The sequence below is a fragment of the Ursus arctos genome, unplaced genomic scaffold (genome assembly GCF_023065955.2).
Source record: "Ursus arctos isolate Adak ecotype North America unplaced genomic scaffold, UrsArc2.0 scaffold_33, whole genome shotgun sequence".
NCBI classification, from domain to species: domain Eukaryota; kingdom Metazoa; phylum Chordata; class Mammalia; order Carnivora; family Ursidae; genus Ursus; species Ursus arctos.
The window spans coordinates 16399934-16422553 of NW_026623019.1; the positions used below are offsets into that span (position 1 = coordinate 16399934).

The following is a 22620-nucleotide window of genomic DNA, read 5'->3' on the forward strand; positions in this document are numbered from 1 at the left end:
AGATCCAACTGAATGATCTTTGTGCCCCTCTTCAACCATATCTTTCTTCTACTACTACCCTCATCTCCTAAAAGGTAACTTTTCTTAAAAATTAACACTCAACGTTTTATTTTCCAGATCCATTCATTTTGTATCATGTAGCACTAGCTCATTCCTTCCAATTGTGACATAGCATTCCGTTATATGAATACACTTTAACACAAATTTGTCTTCTTTTGATGAGTCACTTGGGGTTTTCCAACTTTTTTCCCATGACATGTGCAAGGCTGCAGTGAACATTCTTACGCACATCTCTGTGGGCACATTTGTGACGTTTTCTCCAAGGTATATATTTAAGATCTGAATCGTGGGACACTAAATCAATGCCTCTTTAATGTCACTATATATGGCCTCAATGCTTTCCAAAGTGATGGTACTAAGGTTATGCTCCCATTGTACATCAGTTAGTTTTTGCTGTATAATAAACCATTCTTTAACTCAGTGCCTTAAAAAACAAACATTTGTTATTAAATGCCCTTTCCAAGAGCCCCGCATTGCATCTGCCAAGTGGTGAAATGTATTTCTTTGTTACAATTAGAAATATCTTAACGCTGAAGGCAATAAGGAATATTCTGGCAAGACCTTTTATTATAGTGTTAGTATATGTAGAGACGTGTATTTTTTATTTAAATTGTGGGAGTTTGTGCGGCAAGAGATTCCCAGAGTTGGGTTTTGTTTGTTTTGTTTTGTTTTGTTACCTTGAAGGGGAGTATTTTTAGGTAATGTTTCAATAGTTTATAAGAAACGTGAAGATGGGATCATTTGTTTGCCAAGGCATCCAGTGCCAAGATGACTACCTGAAGTTTGGCCAAGTGTATCCGTTCTCAGATCCCATCCTTTATTAGGAATATCTTGGCTAAGGGATAAAAAACGGCAACATTCCACTGAGCTCCATTACATATGATGGTTAGTGCCATCTGTATAGTCCCCCAACGGCCAGTGCTATTTACTGAATCCCAAAGCTTCTCAGATACCCAAAGGCCTGGGGGAGGGGTGCACCATGGCATCTGTCAAGGGACTGAGGACAGGACAAGCCATCCCGTCCTGCAGGTGGAATATACCCGAGTGTCCAGGTTTGGTTCTATCTTGCCTTAAGGAGGTCTCCATTGCTGACAGCACTCATGTTTTAAAATAACATACATATACAGAAAAGAGACTGGAAGAACATATACTGGAATAGCTCAATTTGAGAAGTGGACTCACGGGTTATTTTTACTTTCTCTTATCTGTTTTTTTAATTTTTGTTTTTGTTTTTTTTGTTGTTGTTGTTAAGATTCTATTTGTAAGTAATCTCTACACCCAAGCTGGGGCTTGAACTCACAATCCCGAGATCAAGAATCACATGTTCCACCAACTGAGCCAGCCAGGCACCCCTCTTGCCTGTATTTTCTAAAATGGACAATTATTGCCATTAGAAAGAGATTAAGAAAGTAAATTTACATGTTAAAATATTTTGGTAAAATCCCCAATGAACTAATACCAACTAGGTTTACTGCAATTCCATTCTGACACTTAGCCACCCAGAGTTAGCAACATCTGACCCCACAGATAATGGACTCAGTCCTCCACAAGACCACCCTCACTTCATATGCCAGTCCTAAGTGGGGTTCCCAGGAAACCTAGCAGGGTTCCGCTTGCACTTCTGACCTACTGTATACAGATCTGGGAGTTCCCATAGACCTACTCAGGTTTGATGATTTGTTAGATCAATTCATTCATAAAACTCAGGAAAGTAACTACGCTTATTATTAGAGATTTATTATATAGGATTCACATAGGTGAGGCTTGGGAGGGAACACAAAGCTTCCTCACCCTCTTCTTGTATAATCAGGGCATATCATCTTCTCTGCACATCAGTGTGTTCACCGACCAGAAAGCTCCACTGAGCTTCTGTGGCCAGAGTTCTTATTGGGGTTTCATTATGAAGGCATGGCTTGTTTAATCATTGGCCACATAACTGAACTCAATATGCAGCCCCTCACCCCTCCCTGGAGATCAGGAGGTTGGGCTGATATCAAAATCCCAACCCTCTAATAAAATGATTGGTCTTCCTGGTGACCCTTCCCCAAGCTGTAGCCATCAAGGGCCTGCCATGAGTTATCTCTTTAGGATAACTAAGACACTCCTATCATTCAGGAAAGGGTTTCTCAGAAGCTCTGGGCCAGGTTCCTGGGACAAAAATCAGACAAATTTCTTAATAAGCAACATAAAATAGATTACATCAGTCCAAAAAATATGTGAGCAATCAAAATTTAAACTGTCTAGTGAAAAAACATTAACTGGAGGTAAAAAATGTCTAGTATCTACTTTCACATTATCTTTCACATACCAGACAGAATAACATGTGATGAATTTAAATAACATAAGACTGGGGCCCTTCTATTTTTTTTTTTTAAGTAAACTCCACACCCAATGTCAGAATTGAACTCATGACGCTGAGATCAAGAGTCATATGCTCTACCGACTGAGCCACCCAAGCACCCCCCTTCTAATGGCTACGATTCTTAGGTAAGTCTTCCATTTCCAGTCCTTCAATAAAACTTACGTCTCTCAATCATTGTGAAGTGCACAACTATGATGTCAGGAATAAACAGGCTAGAGAGAGTCCCCTGAGCCATAGGTCAGGGGTCATATTCATGACCCAGTGGTTCCAAGTTCAGCCCTAAAAACGAAAACAAAAACTGTATTAGTCAACTTGGGTTGCCATAACAAGATACTACAGACTAGGTGCCTGAAACAAAAGAAATTGATTTCCTCACATTTCTGGAGGCCAAGATCAAGGTGCCAGCACCGCTGGTTTCTGGTGAGACCTTTCTTTCTGGGTCATACATAGCTGTCTTCTGGCCTTTCCTTCTGTGCATGTACAGAGAGAGAGAGGGCTCTGGCAGGACACTGGTCCTATCAGATTTGGGACCCAAACTTCTGACCTCATGTAACTTAAATGATCTTTTTAAAGGTCCTATCCCAAATGCAGTCATGTTGTGGGGTTGGACATATTAATTGGGGGGGGGGGGGGAGCACCATTTAGTCTGTGATAAAGACTGGAACCATGAGTGGGAAAGAGCTCCCAAGGGCATGGTTGTCACAGAAGAGAATCTTACATGTATCAGTAAATTCAGCCCCCAGATCGCTGCCTTTAGTAATAAGAATGGCAAAGTGCTCATCAGTAGTTCCCACAACAAATTATGGTAGGGTTTTCCAGAGGGGGTCGCCGAGGCACAAGTGAAAGAAAGGTTGGGACAGTCACAGCTCCCCCTTAAAAAATCACAATGCACAATAGCATACTAAAGACAAAAAGTTTGGGGAATCTGGCTGGCTCAGTTGGTAGAGCATGTGACTCTTGATCTCAGGGTCGCAAGTTCAAGTCCCACATTGGGGGTAGAGATTATTTAGTATTTAAAAGTTAAAAAAAAAAGAAAGACAAAGGACACCTGGGTGGCTCCGTCAGCTAAGCATCAGACTCTTGATTTTGTTTCAGTTTGTGATCTTAGGGTCGTGGGATCGAGCCCTGCACTGGGCTCTATGCTCAACATGGAGCCTGCTTGTCCCTCTCCCTCTGCTCCTCTCCCTGCTCTCTCCTTCTCTCTCCCTCTGTCAAACAATAAATAAATAAACAAAATCTCTAAAAAAATTTTAAAAATTTAAAAAAGACTAAAATTTTCACTCTTACTCATATAATATTTATTCAATGTCTACTATTTTCTAAGCTCCCTGCCAGGCTGTGAATAATTCAGGAAGTAACAGGAGGGACCTAAACTAGCATAGGAAATTAAGGCAATAGGTTGGTTTCGTTGTTGTTCTCACCAATTTTTTTTCGGGTTTTATTGAGATGTAATTGACATGTAACATTGCATAAGTTTCAGGTGCACAACGTAATGATTGATAGATGTATATATTGTGAAACGATCACCACAGTAAGTTTAGACAACATCTATCACTTCACATACTTACCATTTTTTCCTTGTGAGAAGAACTTTCAAGATTTTTTTTTTCTCTTAGCAACTTTCAAAAGCAATAGGTTGTTGAATCCTGGCTCAAAATACCACCAAAGTAGGCTGTGGAGAAAGGCAGGCTTAGTGGAATGTTCATCAAGGTAAGGGAGTTCACTATTGTTACAGACTCTCAGTAGTTTCTCAGGAGGTTGAGGGCAAAGGCAGGATATTTATGAGGTTTTGGGGGGCCTGGATTAAGGGGGTTAATTTGATGGAGAACTTGATCAGGATGAGGAAAGTCTGTGACGTAACAGTTCAGTTGGTAGACACACCCAGATGAGAGTTAAGAGTAAACAATCTTTACATGCCATCTATCTTCCTGGGAAAGTGTATTTACTTTAAGGAGGGCAAATTGAATCATCTGATATTTGGATTAATGGGTTTTCAGACAGTTCCTGGAACAAACAATAAAATTGTTTCTCATTTCATTTTTCTGGTTAAGAATTTCCTGGAATAGGAAAGTCAGACTAGTGCGGACAGGAGGCCGTTGCCAGTGTAGGCACTAAGTTATTTCAATTTCTCAAAAGAAACCTCTTTTAACTTCCTTTGATCCAGTATTTCCCCGACTCATTTGATCAGGACACTCTTCCTTTCTCATAAAACCTGTTAAAAAATTTTTAAAAGATTTTATTTATTTATTTGAGAAAGAGAGAGACGAGGAGGAGCAGGGGAGAGGGGCAGAAGGAGAGAGAGCAGCAGACTCCCTGCTGAGCACAGAGCCTGACTCCCGCAGATCTCAGGACCTGAGATCATGATCTGAGGGAGCCTAAGTCAGACGCTTAACCGAAGGAACCCCCCAGGAGCCCCAGAACCTGTTAAAATTTTAAAGAACAGACCATAATAAATGCTAGACCCAGAAAGAATTTATGAGAGCATTACGATGTAGTGGCTCTCAAAGGGTGATCCCCAGACCAGCAGCGTCAACATCACTTGAGAACTTGTGAGCCATGGCCCCCATCTACTAAATCAGAAACTCCGTGGGCGGGGTCAGCGGTCTGTGTTTGTCACCCTCCCGTGAGTCTGCTACCGGCTCAAGTTCGAGAACTGACACCGTAAGCCTTCTCACCCATGACTTCCCTGTTCTGTTTTCATTTTTCTGCCCAGTGCAGAAGGGAGACATTGAGCCCAGGACCCTGAGATCATAACCTGAGCTGAAATCAAGAGTCAGACACTTAACCGACTGAGCCACCCAGGCACTCCGCTCCCAGATTTTGTTTTTAAAAAAATAAATCTCCCCACCCTCACCCCAAGGTGTCTCTTCTCCCAAACCTCTCTTATTGGCTTGGCAACTCTTGGGTGGCCTTTCTCTTCCTGCCCCTCCTGACTCCACATCTTCTCTCTGACCTTGGCTTCCAAGAGCAGTTCAGTTCAATTCCCACTGAAGTTTTGGAAGTATTTAGTGCACCTACAAGTTAATTCCTACTTTAAAGAAATAGAAGGAATTCTATTGAGGCTGAAGACATTATTTGCTTTGTGGACAAGAGCTTCTCTAGTTCCGGGCTTCACCAAAGCTGTGCTGAGTGAAGGTAATATTAATTTTTACGGTTCCCCACCCTGGTGGGGAGGACATCTGAGTTACAACGGTATCGTGTTTCCAGTTTGTTCGGGTCAGATCCTAGGGTCCCACTAGGATTGGTGTCTCCACTCGACTGCGCCCCCTCTTACTGTGGTTCGGGTCCTACGCTTCACTGCTCTGTGCCCTCCTGGTGGTGACTGGGAGCAAAGCCCGCAGGGAGAATAAAGGCCATGGCCATACGTACAGACTTTGCTGCACATTAGAATCGTCTGGGGAGCTTTTAAAAACGCTGATATTCAGGCCACACGACCCCACTGAAATCAGAATCCTCGGTACACACTCCAGGCACGGGAATTTTTTAAAGCTCCCTAAGGAATTCCAGCGGACAGTGAGTTTTGGAACCCCTGGCCAAACGGCTTACAAAATCACACAGTACGCGAAGACGTTCTAATCGTTTTGTTCAAAGCACTTCAAATAACTGAGAGTTACATTTGCGTCACAGTCTCTGTTTCACTGATGGGAAATTTGAGACACATGCAAAAAATGTGACTCATACGAGGAAGGCCACAGGTGAACTGTTGAAAGGGGGTACAGAAGGTGTGACCTTCCACCAGTCACTGTTCCCATGAAGGCATACTATGTGGGAAATGCTGTTATTATTCTCTGAGGTTTCCTGGGACCAAAAGTCTGTAGAACCTTAATGCTGACGCAGGAAATTTGAATGGAATCATCATGCATTAATTTCTGAATTAAGGTTTTATACCTGAGAAACCTAACGCCAGAAGAGGTAAAGTCATCATGATTTTTTTTTTAAATTAATAATATGGTTTTGGGTTTTTTTTCTTTAAACTCAATTAGCCAACTTATAGTACATCATTAGTTTCAGATGTCGTGCTCAATAATTTATCAGTTTTGTATAACACCCAGTGCTCGTCACATCACGTGCCCTCCTTAATGCCCATCACCCACTTACCCCATCCCCCCACCCACCTCCCCCCCAACAGCCCTCAGTCTGGTTTTGGTTTTACAAAGACCTGTGGAAAACACTCACATATGGTCAGAACCGACATCAAAATAGTTTAACCTTATTCCACAGCAGTTTACACCATAGGATTCTAGAGATACTCCTGTTCACCAGCTCTGGCTTGAAGTAAGTGTCATAAAAATTCAGACCAAAGGCACAGTCAGGCCACAGAACCCACATCTTGGTGGTTATCGAATATTTAAATTATAGTGGGGTCGGTATGAGAGGAAATGAGTTGATAGGGATAGTGTTTTTATTTTAAAAATTAATGTTTTAAATTTTATTTCATATATTTTTAAAAGATTTTATTGTAAGTCATCTCTACATCCAACCTCGGGCTCAAACTCACAACCCTGTGATCAAGAATCACATGCTCCACGGACTGAGCCACCCAAGTGCCCCAATTTCATACTTTCAATTAACTTTTCTTCTGATCGAGTGCTAAAGTTGTAAATTACTAACCTCATCATTACCATTGTTGGACCAGTGAAAAGAAGGCCGTGGATTAATTTGAGCAGACCTGTATTTTAGTTGCTTTTGTCACTTTCCTATTTTGCTTTCCACCGTCGAAAAATTTCTGCACTGGAACAGGCAGGACAAAACACACTTGCTGGAAAGGAGAAGCCATTCGATTGGAATTATTACAGCAGAAACCTCTGGTCAACCCCACTGAAAACCGGTTTTACCTGGACATTGCATAGGCTATCCTACAACTATAGGAATGGAAGGTCAAAATGGAAGCCCCTAGACTTTGTCACAGAAGAGTTCCCCCACCAGCCTGCCACTGAGTCCTGAAATTCTTCCACCAGCAATTCAACTTTTAGAATAAAATGCCATCGCCCTCACGGCAGGTCTTGTGAGTTCCCCACTCAGCATCCCCTCCTTCTTCTCCTTGCTAAGCTAGGGTTGCCAGATAAAGCACAGAATGTCCAGTTAAATATGAATTTCATATAAATAACCAATGATTTTTAGGATAACTATGTCCCACATATTACATATTTACACTTAAAAGCTTTGTTGTGTATGAGAAAATCAAATGTAACTAGGCATCTCATATATTTATTTACTGAGCCTGGCACCCCGATGTTGACCAAATGGAAATTCTGTTTGTCGCAGTAATATGAGCATCTGCAGACGTCAGATCATGACTGGTCTAAACCAATCGTGATTATACAGTGTCCACAGTCCCAGACTTCTTGCAGCTGGGAGCGTCTGTGTGATCAGTTCTGGCCATTGAGACATTAAGGGAAGTCTGAATATGTGTGGGGTGCAATTTGAAGAGGTTTTTGTTTTTTGTTTTTTTCTGGCAAGAGACATGACTAGTGGTGCCATCGTTGTTCTTCATTCTTGCCCAGAACGTGGATCTGATGCTTGGCGGCAGCAGCCCTGTCCTGATTTTAAGGGCAAGCAAAGACGACTGTAGAGACACCAGTGCTGGTGACAGCAAGTGCTCAAAGTCAAGGCTCCTTCACAGAGCCACTGCTTCTCAGCAACACTGACCCGCAGGGCTCTTGGTTGATCCGGAATGAGCTGTGACTTCCAAGGAGTTCTTGTAGATTCCCCGCCTGTGGTGGGGGCAGAATAATGTCCATGCCCACATCCTAATCCTTGGAACCTGTTAATATAGTACATTACTATACTAGGGGAATGTACTATATAGTACATTACATGGTCCAGGGGAATTAAGGTAGCAGATGAAAATAAGGTAGCTAATTAGCGGACTGCATGAGAGGGAGATTATCCTGAATTATGTGAATGAGCCCAAGGACATCACAGGGTCCTTCAAAGAAGAAAATGAAGGCAGAAGAGGGAGACAGAGAATCAGAAGGAAATGGGAAGACAGTACCAGGTGTGGGAATGATCTAAGACACGAATGACCATTGCTACTTTGAAGGTGGAAGAAGGGCCTGCAAGCTAAGGTATGTGCATGACCTCCAAAAATGGCTGCTGTATCTCCAGCTCCCTGTGGTCTTCTGAGAGTTCAAAGGTTTTAGGGAAGAGAGACATAACATCATTGCATGCTGATAAGAAAGTTTCAATGGAAAGAATAAAAATTGATGCTGCAGTAGAGAGGACTGCTGGGGGATGTTCTCAAGTATGACAGAAGGGTGGAGATCTCTTCTATCTTTTACCCAGGCATAAGGAACTTATTTATTCCGCTGTCTGATGGTATCTTTTGCCAGTCACCTTCACCCTTGAAGGTAATGACTCAGAGGGTAATATCAATCAACTTTAAATGTGGATACATTTTGAGCAAGCAATACCACTTCTGGCAATTCTTCCTACACATATATTTTGCATACGTATGAGGCTCTTCATTGCAGTGCTGTTTGTAATAGCAAGAAACTGGAAACAACCTAAATACCCATTAAGGATCTATTTAAACATCATGATACATCCCCTCCACTGTGCAGATACTGGGGCGGGGTGGGGGGGAGAGGCTTTACATAAACTGATGTAGAATGATCTCCAAAATTTTATGTTAAGTGAAAAAAAAAATAGGTAAAGAACAGATATGTTAGACAGGTATTTCTAAATTGCCCTCGGTGGTTCAAGGGTGAAGGTAATTGGTGAAAGGTATCATCAGAGGCAGGGAAAAGATACACATTTGATAAAATGTCCAGAACATCTCTGGAAAGGTATCAGAGGGGAAAAAACAAACCAACTCTCCCAAAACGTTCAAGAGTGATTGCCTCTGTAGGGAAAGTTGGAGGGGTGGAGGCTATACCCTTTTATATATTTTTGAATTCTGTATCTGTGCATAAATCGCATTCAAAAAAGAATATACTTTAAAAAATACATGTTTTGATAGGGGAAAAAAATGAAGGGAATCTTTATTAAGTTCTTAAGTAAGAGCAAGACATAACAGGATCAAAACTGTTTTAAAAATGTCAGGTGGGAATTGTTATGCACTCAGTGAACTGAAAAAAGAATTACAATGGAGACCATCAAGTTATTGAAGTATTCGATGCTTGAGGTGTTAATGGGTCTAGACTAGAGTGGAAATGAAGGGAGGTTAAGAGCCTGAAACCAGACCATTTGGCAGAAGTTATAGGGAGACCTATTTCAGCTTAATATGAGAAAGAGGGGTCTAAAGATTAGAGCTACTGATGGTGGAATAGAGAGGGAAAATTACCCATCATGATGGTGTTCACACAAAAACTGGATAACTATATGATAAAAATATTGTGAACACAAATCAAGTGTTCGACAATGAGTGGGCCAGACTAGATAGTGTCTAAGACCTCTGCCCAACCCTGAAATTTCTTGACTTTATGACGAAGGCTTAGGGATACCCAAAATTCAGCGGCAGAGGAGGGAAGGAATCAGATGAATGACAACAAAGTTTTGGGGGAAGGCAGGAAATTTATCAACTTCAAAGAATGCGGGTCATAAACAAGGACTAGGATTCAAAGATTGGGTAGCAAACAGTGTTCTTTGTTTCCAAGAGGTTGGAGAGCCACTGGATTTCACAGAAAGATGGAATTACATGAAGTCTTAACTGAGTTCAGTTATTGTAGATCTTTTTAAGAGTGGTTTTAGTAGTTTGCAGGTGGAAGTTTGAGGGATGAGATTTTTTTTTTTAATGGTGAAAGTGGACACAACAGAAAGAAGAGTTTAGAAACAAAGTGGTTCTATTGAAAGGATAGGAACAACTCCAATTATACATCCACTATGCTACTAAGTGATCCCACAGCTGACTGATGCTTTGCTCATTTTTTCCGTCTTTTTTGTCTCTGTGATTAGTTTTCTATTCCTATTATAGTTTCTATTGCTGTTTCTTCAGTACCCTAATCTTTTCTTCTTTCCTCTCTAGTCTTCTATGAATTCCAGCTAGTGTATGTTTTCATCTCAGATATGATATTTTTGATCTCTAGAAATCCAATTTTAGATGATCCATTTGCTACTTAAGATGCTCAATCTTTCTTCTGGTTTCATGAACGGATAGGATATGGTTATAATACCTGTTTTAATGTCTTTCTATCATCATTTAGAAAGAACTCTTTCTATAAATTGATTTTTTCCCCTTCTTAGTATGGGTCATACTTTCTGGCTTCTTTGCATGCCTAGCAAATTTTGATTGAAGGCCAAACATTGTAAATTTTACTTTGTTGGGTGCTAGTTATATTTTGACTCCTACAATTATCCTTGGCCAAGGGATGCCTGGCCGGCTCAGTTGGTAGAACATATGACTCTTGATCTTGGGGTTGTGAGTTCAAGCCCCATGTTGGCCATATATATATTTTTTTCTTGGCCTTTTTCTGGGATACAGGTAAGTTACTCGGAAATAGTTTGATCCTTTTGAAGCTTGCTCTTAAGTTTTGCTATTCAAGACTTGAACAACTGTTATTCTAGGGATAGTTCTGCCCCACTAATGTTCGATATCTAATGTCTCTTGAATTACAACAATTTCCACTCTGGTGGTGGAAGCAGGCACTGTTCTCTGCTCTTTGTGAGCTCTAGAATTTGTTTCCTCTACTGTCCCCAGATGGTTCTTTCCTACCACTCAGGTAGTTCCCTCATAAACACGCAGGCTCAGATGAAGAATTGAAGAAGACCCTCCCAGATCTTTGGAGTTCTCTCCCTATGTTGTTCTCCCCTTTCTAGTATTGTGCCCTGTGGAATCTAGCTACCCTGATTTCTCTGGCCTCCTTGATCCATTTCTATATCTCAGGAGACCTGCTGAGCTCTGCTTGAGTCACCCTTCCTTGAGTAGTGGCCTGGAAACATTCTCAGGGCAATCACAGGGCTCACCCCACCTTTGTTCCCATCTTTCAGACATCACTATCCTGTGCTGCCTGATGTCCCATATCTGAAAAACCACTATTTCAGAAATAATTTTAATATATTTTGTATGATTTCTTACTTCAAATGGGAAGTGTTAAAACACAAAATTCAACTGAGTAAATTGTAAAGATCCTACTGGTTTCATTCAATTGTTTATAACGAGGACGGCATCCAATCTAGCAGATAGAAAGGATCCCTGAGGACCTGTACAAAACGAAAAAGTTTTCTGGCAGAAAGGAGCCAGAAAAGGAAATTATGCTAGACCGAAAAAAAAAAAAAAAAAAGTTGGTTATTGCAAGGCTACTTTCCTTTAGGGGAAGTCAGGGTCTGTCAGGCACATTACCTAACCAGGGCTGATCAGGTGATTCCTGATGGATTGGTTTAAGATTCCATTTCTGAGAGAGCCAAAACTGTAATTAAGTCTTGTTTTGGTGACGTGGAGCTTAGCATAAGTGACAATTCAGGTCCTGTTGTTTTTAACAGAAGGTAAATCTGATCCCTGTTACCCCCTTTTGACTGGAAATGGAATTCTACCAAGCTCTTTATTTTAGATAATACTAGCTAAGTGTAGTAGTTTTTTTTCCATGGTAAAAATCGACTATATTTACTCCTCACATCTAATATACATAAAAACTAGAGATGTTTATCATATTTCTCAACTAATCCATGTTTACACATTTGGTTCTAGATTCTACCACCAGAGGGCACCTCGGCCACATTTCAACCTCCACTTGCAAGTCAGTACTAAACAATTTTATACCTGGGACATTCTTGTTCGTTTAGCATGAGAATCATAGTGCTTGGCTTGAAATATGCTGTGAGCCTACCTGATTCTTTTGTCTTCTTTAACAGAGTAGCCCATTCCCTGATGTCCAGGATACAGCATTCATCTGTTTCTCCTCCACCCTCTTCAACCCTCTCCCCTTCTATGCTGTGCCAGGGCCTCATATGGTAAAAATTCCCCGCAACTGGGGTGCCTGGGTGGCTCAGTCGGTTAAGCATCTGCCTTTGGGCTCAGGTTGTGATCCCAGAGTCCCGGGATCAAGTCTTGCATTGGGCTCCTTGCTTGGCGGGGAGCCTGCTTCTCCCTCTGCCTGCCGTTCCCCTGCTCCTTCTCTCTCTCTCTCTCTCTCTGTCAAATAAATAAAATCTAAAAACAAAACAAAACAAAACAAAAAAAATCCCTACAACTTCTTCTAGGGCCCTCCCACCCCCAAAAGAGTATATTTACTGTCATGGCTGCACCATCCTTTTCCAGGTGGGCTTCTAGGTAGGAAACCCTGAAGTCCAGGCATATTTCCAGAAGCCTAGAGCCCCTCTGCTTCTGGCAAACGCAGCGTGTTCAGATCCTCCCCAATATATGCTTTCCCCTTTGTTCACCCCTTCTAGTTTTCTCAAACAGGTATTTTTTTAAAAATCCATTTTACTGAGGTAATTTTATGTACGAAGGAGAGCAGAATTTGTCACCTCAACATATACCACTTAGACATAAAGATTGTATCTTGACCTGGTTATTTCTGAGAAACAGCAGCTACAGGGGTAGCTCTGAAAACCCTGTAGAAACTATCTTTTGTAAAAGATATTTACATTTATAAGGGAAATCTCCAGCTGTAAGGATCTCTCCTTCTCTGTACCAGGAAGAGAAAAATGACTAAAACTATCGAAACTTATCAATGGAGAAGGCAGCAACTTAAATCTACTTAAAAACTTTACCTCATTTACTGCGCTTTTTCTGAAACTTCCGGTAACTACACCCTACCCCCGCAACATCTTTTATCTTTTGCTGGTGATGGCATTTAAGGTGGTGGCTTGGGCTGTTTCAGGGAGTTACCCCATTTTCCTGGGTATCTCCTGTCAGGGAGGAAAAAAATTTTTCTCTGTCCTTCAAGATTCCTCTAACCGGACTAATTTAAATTGACATGAGACAGATCAGAGAAAATCAAACTTAATTTGTATGTCTGGGGAATCCACATAGTCAGGCAAAATGAGGTATATATGTCACCCTGAACTAAGGAGAAGGGGAAAGGAATCTGGTATTTCGAAGGGAGGGACTAGAATTCACAGGAAAATGAAAAAGAGTAAATGTCTGGTAAACAAATGTTTGCTGGGCCACTGAGAAACAATGGGACATGGGGAGAACTTGGACCAAACCAGCCCTGCTAGGTTCCTCCCTGTCTACAATACCTGGCTCATATTATCATGTACTTATCTGTGATGATAGCTCTCTTCCTGGAGCAGGTCCTCTTAAGTTCTTTTAGGCAGTGTGGGGATAGGTCGAAGTTTCTTTCTGAGTCTTTTGGGCTTTGATTGTTTTCAGCTCAGTGCATGATCTGCAGGCTAAAATGGTCTGTCTTGGGGTAGCTTGCCCGTGGCTCCTACAGGAGGTATACATGTTATTAAACTTGTTTGTTTTCCCCTTGTTCATCTATCTTTTATTACAGGGGTGTCTCAGCCAAGAATCTAGAAGGGTAGAGGGAAAATTATTTTTCCTCCCCTACATACGTAATAAAATATATTCATTTTAAGTGGATAGTTCAGGGGCACCTGGGTGGCTCAGTCGTTAAGCATCTGCCTTCGGTTCAGGTCATGATTCCAGCGTTGTGGGATCGAGCCCCCCATCGGGCTCCCTGCTCAGCGGGAAGCCTGCTTCTCCTTCTCCCACCCCCCTGCTTGTGTTCCCTCTCTCCTTGCCTCTCTCTGTGTCAAATAAATGAATAAAATCTTTTAAAAAAATAAAAATAAGTGGATAGTTCAATGAGTTTCGAGAAATGTATGTACCCATGTAATCACTACCATGACCAAAACAAAGAACATTTCAATTATCTCAAAAAGTAAGCCCACCCCCCCTCAGCCCCAGGCAATGACTATTCCCCTTTCCGTCACCATAGATTTACCTGTTCAGAATTTCAAATATAGGGGCGTCTGGGTGGCTCAGTCAGTTAAGTGGCTGCCTTCAGCTCAGGTCGTGATCTCAGGGTCCTCAGATGGAGTCCCACATCGGGCTCACTCTCTCTCTGACAAATAAATAAATAAAATGTTAAAAAAAAAAAAAAGAATTTCAAATATATAAATATGAATCAAACAGTATGTACTCTTTTGTGTTTGGCATCTTTATCACAGCATAAGGTCTGTGAGATTCATCTATATTGTTGAGTGAATCCATTTCCCCCACTAAACTAAGTAGTGTTAAACCATAAAAATAGAATGGCCAATTTTATTTCACCAGCAAAAATGGGTTTATTTAGAATAGCAAGAATTGCAATCCAGGACAAGAAAGCTGCAGCAAAACCACAGGCACAGAACAAAGGAGAGGACCACTCTTTTATGGGGGTGGGGGAGGAAGTTGCGAAGGCTGTTTTAAACAAAATGTCCATTGGAGTAAAGGGGGAGTTGGAAGTATGGTGGCTTTTCATTGGCTGAATCACTCATTGACTAGGGGAGGAGGAAAGCCTTTCTTCCTCCTACTGGGATACTAAAGTGGTACACCCTGAAATGCCTGGCTCTTCCTGTTGGGTCTGCAATTGACCACAAGTAGTAGACTGTGAAAGCTTCCTCTATGGGCCTCCCAGCTTCATTCTAAATGAGGATTCCTTTCATTAATTTTCAGAGCAGTATTCCATTGCAAGAATAGGCCACAATTTGCCTATCCATTTAGACAAGTACTTCTTTCAAGTTGTTTTCTTCCGGTAAACATCCTGATAGGTTTCTTCTCACTGTAATTTTTTTTTCTATTTAACATAAATGTTAAATGTACTATTGACTAGTTTATTTAATCATGTATTTATATTATTTTCCAAAAGGCAAATATCTTTTTAAAGCTATGATAGTCGTAAAAAATATTTTTACATGTATATATTTTTTTTACCCAAACATTAAGAAGTAGAAACTAAAAATTCCTGGAAATGACTGCTTATGCATTATTTATTTATATCTTTGAACATGAGAAATAATTATACACAAAGTGATTGTTCTTACTTTTTTAATCTAATGATACAGTAACTTTACTTTCTATGAAACATAGCATGATAACCCTACCAATTTTTTACACCTGCATGATATCAGTGCAACCTGACAACCATTTTCTATTAATAAAACTTGTTTTAAAATGCAATAGTGTTTTGGGGAACCTGGGTGCCTCAGTGAGGCAGCTGACTCTTAATTTCAGCTCAGGTCTTGATCTCAGGGTCGTGAGTTCAAGCCCCGTGTCGGGCTCCATGCTGGGCATGGCGCCTACTTAAAAAGAAATAGTGTTTCTATGAAGCACTATGCATTGTCTATAGCATACCACTTTGGGTTATAAATTCTAGCTCTATTTATTTATAATCTGTGAGCTACTTGCTGCTTTTTGTAGGTTGTAGGTAACCGATAGATATGTAAATTCTGTCCTGTGTGGTAGTGATTTAATTGACTTCCCTATCCCCACTCCTGTGGAAGAATCACTTTTGTCTTCATTTGTAATTCATCTCATTCTTTTACTCTAAATAAATCTGTATGTGTTGACTCTTCCTTTGAACTTGGCTTAACATTTGCCTGATTGCGTCACATCATATATGTCAAATGAATTCTTTAACACATCCTCACTTTGATATCTACGGGAGACATGATTTTACCTTTTTCTGAGGTAAATTTTTCTGAAGATTATCTTTTAACAAACCTTAATTTTTCCAATATTTATGACATAATCAATGAACATTCTTATTAAAAAATCTTTGTACACTTGTGAAATTTCTTACAGAGGGTTAATTCGTAGACCCATGATTGTTATATGTTTTCCCACTGTCTGACAGCTCTTCCAGACAGCTAGCAGGAATTCGTACCACTGAGAGCAGTGACATCAGCAGTGATTGGTAACAGCCCTCACAACAGTACGAAAATCACCTCACACCGAACATACCTGAACAATCAGATCCTGCAGAAGAAAATATTATTTAAACTTCAGTAGAACCTCTGGAAAAATACACCCGCCATAGAGCCCCCTCAGAGGGAGTTTCCTGATTGGAAAAAGAATGACCCTTAGCATGTGGAAGTGCAAATTCTCAGCTGCCATTAGCACCCAGAAGCTCAACTGAACCTTCCATACCTTCCCACTGAAGCTCTATAGGGGGCCCCTTGTATAGGCGAACCTTTATCTCTCTCACGGTTACTCATTTCAACTCTCACATGCTCTTAGGAATGAACGTTATCCTGTCTCCTGTTAATCTAGTTATTGTCACTTAATTTGCAGGCCCCCCAACCACCCAAAGAAACCTCAGATGGTAGAGGACAAGTTTTCCTTCCAACAGCAGTTGTAGAAGCCTGTATCCCTATGCCCTCGTCAATATTGGGCTTATCAGTCTTTTTCAACTTTGCCAACCTGAGATGTTCCTCTTCTCCTTCTTTTAAATTTTAAGATATGTTTTGTGGGTTTTAAAAACAAATTTCTGTTTTAATTCAGTGTGGCATTTGTATGCTTAAGAGTTAACCTTTTCTTCCTAAACAGTGCATTCATTTTTGAATTTGCTTTCTCCATCGTCATGCTTTGACAGTGACACCGTACTCTTTTACATCTTTCTCCTGTTCCAAAGTAATTCTGTTGAATTTTTTTAATTATTCAAAACTAATTTTGTAGCTTTTGTCAAAATAAACAATCCAGATTTCAGTAAGGAGAGACTTAATTCAAAAGGATTATTGCAAGGAGAGGGGGATTATTTCGAACATGTGGGGAGATTTCTTCTATCATTGCTGCAACCATGAGCTCCGAGAAGGTTCCACATTGTCATTCTCCCCTTTGGCTCAAGACAAATGACTATTATTCATCACTGAACAACTCACAGGCAATCATAAACCTCCCGAGCAGAGCAAGTCAGGGACTAAGAAGTAGTTTCTTGAGGACTCCTGTTGGTATTATTCCTGCAAAATCAGTTGAACCATCTATTGAGAAGTAGTTACAAAGATCAGGCTCTTAAAAGAGGGATGCTTACAATGGAACAAAAAAAGAAATATTAATGTTAAAGGCCTAAGAGATGAGTAGGTGAAATTCTTACTATACAAGCACTGCTTGTTGAGTTTCCAAAAGCGAAGATGACAGTACGCTTGGTGACGTTATCTACTGGCTTGATTACCCCTCATATAAGGGTATGTATGAGCTGAGCATTTTGCCAGACTTCCTCATGGCCTAGGCAGTGGTTTATATGGGGAAGAATCCAGCCCATGCAGGAGGTCAAGTTGTTGGGCTTCAGTTCCCAGTGCTTCTTCAGATCCTGGAGGAAAAAGCCAGCTACAAGGCAACCTAGAGTCCTGATAAACACCTGGGCAGTCAGGTTTTAGTTCTTGGTCAGGAGGGAGGGAGATGTTGCAGGAAAGTGGAAGAACTGAAAAATCTGTAAGGGTTGACCATTTGTGCAAGGTGACAGGATCTAGTCCAATTTATGGGTAGGCTAGGGAACTGGTTTCTCCACAGTGATAAAGAAACCAATTAAATCTCTACCTGACGAGAGAGTTTGCACACCATCAGCGGACCTACAATTTACAAGATGTGCAAAATAGCTCAACGAATGGAACCGGAATCTGATCCCCCAGAATGATGTGCTACAGTTTTCTACTGAAACTTGAAATTTCTCTCTACATTCATACCCTTTTTGATCCAAGGTAACCTTAAAGAAAGATTATTCTTGATCACAAAATAAGGCTGGCCTCTTTGGGACTGACCTGATGATTTGCACGGTACAGCAAGAATGTTAATTTAGCATAGACCTTTCTAAGTTTGCTCCTATGGAATTTCTTACAAGAAATCTCAGGTTGGACTTGTACAAACTTGTTAAGGCTAGGAAGCCAAACCATAAACTTGCCATCACATTTCACCTGCAGTATCTATAGATTTGAGCAAATTCTTTTCTTCTCAATGTCCCCAAATCATTCAAGGGTTCCTAGGCCTGCTAGGAAGTGACATTCCTTACTTATCTGTAAGGCTAGAAACCTGTAAGCCAAGTACCAGGCCAGTTTTTCCAAAGGGGTTTAAGCATCAGCTCCGTAATGAAGTCAACATAAGCTTCTTATCAGTCTAGTAAATGAGCAGTATTTGCAAGTATGACATTCCAGCCAAAGCCTTGGTTTAATAACCAATGTTCCCAATTACATCCTATTAAAAAGGAAGATAGACTCTTACTGAACCTAAGCAAATAACTACCTTACCATGAAAAAAAAAAATCTCTTACTGATTTTTCTTAAGAAGGCTTCGTGCCCAGCATGGAGCTCAACATGGGGCTCAAATGCACAACTGTGAGATCAAGACCTGAGCCCAGATCACGAGTCAGGTGCTTGATGAGCCACCCAGGCACCCCTCCCTAAGAGATTCTTAATTCTGAAGGGGAAAGCAGGGGAAAGAAGAATAAGTTTTCTCTCTGTTTACGAAAGCATAGTCTACTAAACTGTCGTGAGTTATAGACAGATTAAGGGAAAAGAGTAAGGGGTTTTGTATATCGACAAAAGGTAGAACATTAAGGCATCGGTGACACTCCAAGCAAAGCTCGTAATCCTCCTTCATCAGATCTTCATTCAGCCCCAAGTAATTCGTTCCGGATCTTGGTTAGCAGTCTCCTGAGTGCATCTGTTTCCCCACTAGAGTTCAGGAAATCTCAACCCCTACCACCAGTATGCTCTCAAAGTTGTTTAAGTGATGCTATCAGAAGTTTGTGCCCAAGAGCACCTAGCTGGTGGAGTCCCTTTCCACGGGACTCTGAGACAGTCCTTCCTTGTTGAAAACAAAGCCCTCTGGTCTACAGCTGATTTGCAAGCATTTTCAGAGAAGCATCAGAGTAAAACAAAAAACTATCAGTAGATGAGGAAGCACTTAGAATGGCCAGGGTTAACTTATTGATGATTTTCAGAAGTAAAAGAACTGATGAGGGGCGCCTGGGTGGCTCAATCGGTTACGTGTCTGCCTTCGGCTCAGGTCATGATCCTGGAGTCCTGGGATCAAGCCCCACATCGGGCTCCCTGTTCAGTGGGGAGTCTCCTTCTCCCTCTGCCCTCACCCTACTCTAGTTCCCTCTAGAACTCTCTCTCTCTCAAATAAATAAAATCTTTAAAAAAAGGAATTTGTAAAAAAAAAAAAAAGAAAAAGAAAATCTGATGAGAACTCATTCCAAAAATAATGCAACTGGCAAGAAAATTTGCTTGTTTACATGGCACGCAAAACTGAAGTCAACCCAAAATCAAAGTGGCAATAAAAGATTTTAAAAGTAAACATAGGACATAACATGACTGTAAAGAACCTGACTTCTTTCAAAAGGTTGAAGACTGTTATTTTAAATAATCAAGAACACGATACCGCCAACATAAGGCAAAGGGAATTATTCTGCTAAGACACAGACTCTTGCCTTCTAGCCCTATGTGGCGCTGAACGGCATGCCGTGTCCTCCACTCCCAAGGTGTGAGTTTCTGTGACTAATAAACTATCAATCTCATCTGTCTGGTACAGGGTGTCATGTGTTTGGCCATCTTGTACTATTAAGGGTAGGAGATTTTTCCTTCACCAATGGGGTGAAGAGGAGATGAGCAGAGCAGAAGGGACCCAAATCTCAAGTGACGATGTGTTGAAGGACTGGAGTTGGTAGGGAAGGGTCTGACAGCGGTGCATGGGGGGTGGAGGAGGTAGGAGTATTGGAGGTAGACAGATCGGAGCATTTAAGGCAGTCGAAGAGAAGGTTAAGGTCACCAAAAGGAAGAGGAGGGGATGCTGGGAAGAGAGAAGTCTCAGATGACTCAGTCTGGGGAGATCCCAAGTTTCCCAAGGAAGCCTTTGAAGTTCTAAGTTGCCTTTAGTAAATTCTGCCAATTCTCGAAGATGTTAAACTGCACTAGTGCCTTGATGACATGGGAGAGAGGAAGAGAAGCTACCTGAGAGAGTCAGAGTTCCCCGTGGGATTAACGTGAGGAAATAAACTATGAAGAAGCTGAGCGTCTCACTTGATTAGGACTCTCTCACAGTCCCTGGGTTGCGGAACCCAGGAAAAACGGAAGAGGCCTCATGAGAAGGCCAAAGAAAGAATCTTTGCTGGAACAGACTCTCTTTTTGCTGCAAAGCATGAGAATAACTCTACCAGAGCATTAGCTTGAGACATGAACTCAGGGACAGAGCTTCAAATTGAAGAACAGGGTATGTCATTACCTGTGTGGGGACGGTGGTGATCCTTAAGTGAGTTCTACTCTTGAGCCAAGTCATAGCACCAGAAAACTGCCCAATAAACAACACATCTGGACTTAGGGAAGGCAGAGACTTCATTCAAAAAAATTATTGCAACTAGGGGAAGGGGCTTACTGTGCACTTGGGGGAGGATTGTAAGAGGGAGACCGGTTTGATTGTAAGATCTGCAAGCCAGGCAGTGCAAGGCTTTTCTTTTATAAGGAGGAGCCAACAAAGCTGGAAAAAACAGGTCTCAGGGAGAAGAATGAGCAGGTGGCAGGATCAGACAATTGGTCAAAAAAGGTTTCTTTGAAGTCAGCTGGGAAGGGGCTTCTTGGCAGGTGCCATTAGGGCTTTATTCTTCATCCCACTGCTGGCTTAGGCTGAGCGTGGATGAAAGCTCGAAGACATGGGGAAGGAGGGAAGCTTGAAGAAAGTTTCATCAAGTAAAGCGAGCTGGCACTTTGTGCTGATTAGTCAGTGGGGACAAACAGCTCAGCTAATCATTTCTGAGACACAAAGGGAATTGGGACAGTCTGGGTCTGACCTTGTCATAGATAAACAAGGGAGTTCTCTGTGAGTCTCACCTAAGTCATTTGAAGAAAGGCGGTGATTCTTTGCAGAAAGCTGTTTCCTGGAACACAAAGGGGTGTGGGTGTGGGAGTTTCTTTAACCATCACTGTCTTCTGGGAGCACAGGATTCGGGTCAAGTTCAACGCTGTCTCTTATTTGAGTTGTACTTGTAACCACAGTTTAATTATGATAAATTTTGTTAAAGATTTATTTATTTGAGAGAGAGAGAGAGAGAGAACATGGCGTGAGGGGTGGGGGTTGGGGGGGGAGAGAATCCCAGACCCCCGCTGAGCAGGAGCAAGAGCACAATGAGGCCCTCGATCCCATGACTCCAAGATCATGACCTGAGCTGAAATCAAAGACAGACACTCAAAGGACTGAGCCACTCAGGCACTCCTGTGATAGTTTTAAAAAATGGATTACAATTAAATTCATCGTCAATGTAACAGCTCCATTTATTAGCACTTCCCTCCATCTGTAACATTAGGAGAGTTGATTTTCATCACCATGAGTCTGCTTCATCTGCTGGCTATTAAGGTACGTCTAAGGTATGCTGTTCACGCGTAGCACCAATAGGAGGTGCTTGAGGAGACTGGGAGGCAGGAGAAGGGAAAGGGAAAGGGACTTGGTCCTTGATGTTTGCTTGCCACGTCTGCCATTGTCACCAAGCAATGGTTATCCCCCCCCCCACCCCACCGGTCACAGCACTCAGTTTTGATTTCTAGTATTTAATCCACCCTCTCCAATCCATTCTCATCACTTGCCTTCAGAAAATATCACCACCAGCTGGGTACCACCCCTTCCTTAGAGGCCTGAGTCCCAGCCCCCAGGGGCTTTTGAGCAGGCAAGCAGCTCTTCATTTCTGATATGGGCTCCTTCTCTCCAGCTCTCCTTGAGGCAGCTGCTTCCTGCCCTTGCTACGTCTCCCTTACTGCAATGTTTCCCTTTATGCCCCTTTAGCCAACTCCTTTTATTCTCTGCACAAATATCTGCTGTGATACCTGTTTTCGGACAGACCCCTGACAGATAGGCCAGAAATACCTTGTGGACCACGTGTGTCGATTTATGATAGGGTTTATGTTACTGTGGTCATTAAAAATAATTAATCACATTTATGGGATACCTACTGTACCCAACGGACCAAAAAGACATATTCTAAAAGTTAATTTAAAATTTGGTTGGATCTTGAATTTAATTTTCCTATCAAGACAATATTACACATTAAACTTAGATGATCAAATCAATCCATTGATGTTCGTAATAGACCTCAAGCACGATGTTGAACAAATTGTGTTAGGGAACAGAATTAGCGTTGCTTTAGCAACATATATTCAACATTCCAACTATGATGCCAGTAGCGAATTTTATTCACCCTTTATTTATTTTTTATTTGGATAATATTTAAATCAATATATCCAAAATATGATCATTTCAACATATAATCAATATTTAAAAATAAATTGAGATATTTTAAATTTTTTTCTTTCATCTTAAATCTTCAGAAGCTATCGTGTATTTTACACGT

General features: G+C 41.3%; 1 long non-coding RNA gene across 1 annotated transcript; it reads right to left on the bottom strand.

The window, feature by feature from the left end:
• Positions 1-2464: 2464 nt before the first annotated feature.
• LOC130542368 (uncharacterized) lies at positions 2465-14352 on the bottom strand. The gene is made up of 3 exons (XR_008956867.1): positions 14254-14352; positions 3991-4094; positions 2465-2701 (listed from the first exon to the last, which is right to left on the bottom strand). It is a non-coding gene; the product is annotated as an uncharacterized LOC130542368 (long non-coding RNA).
• Between the last annotated feature and the right edge of the window lie 8268 nt (positions 14353-22620).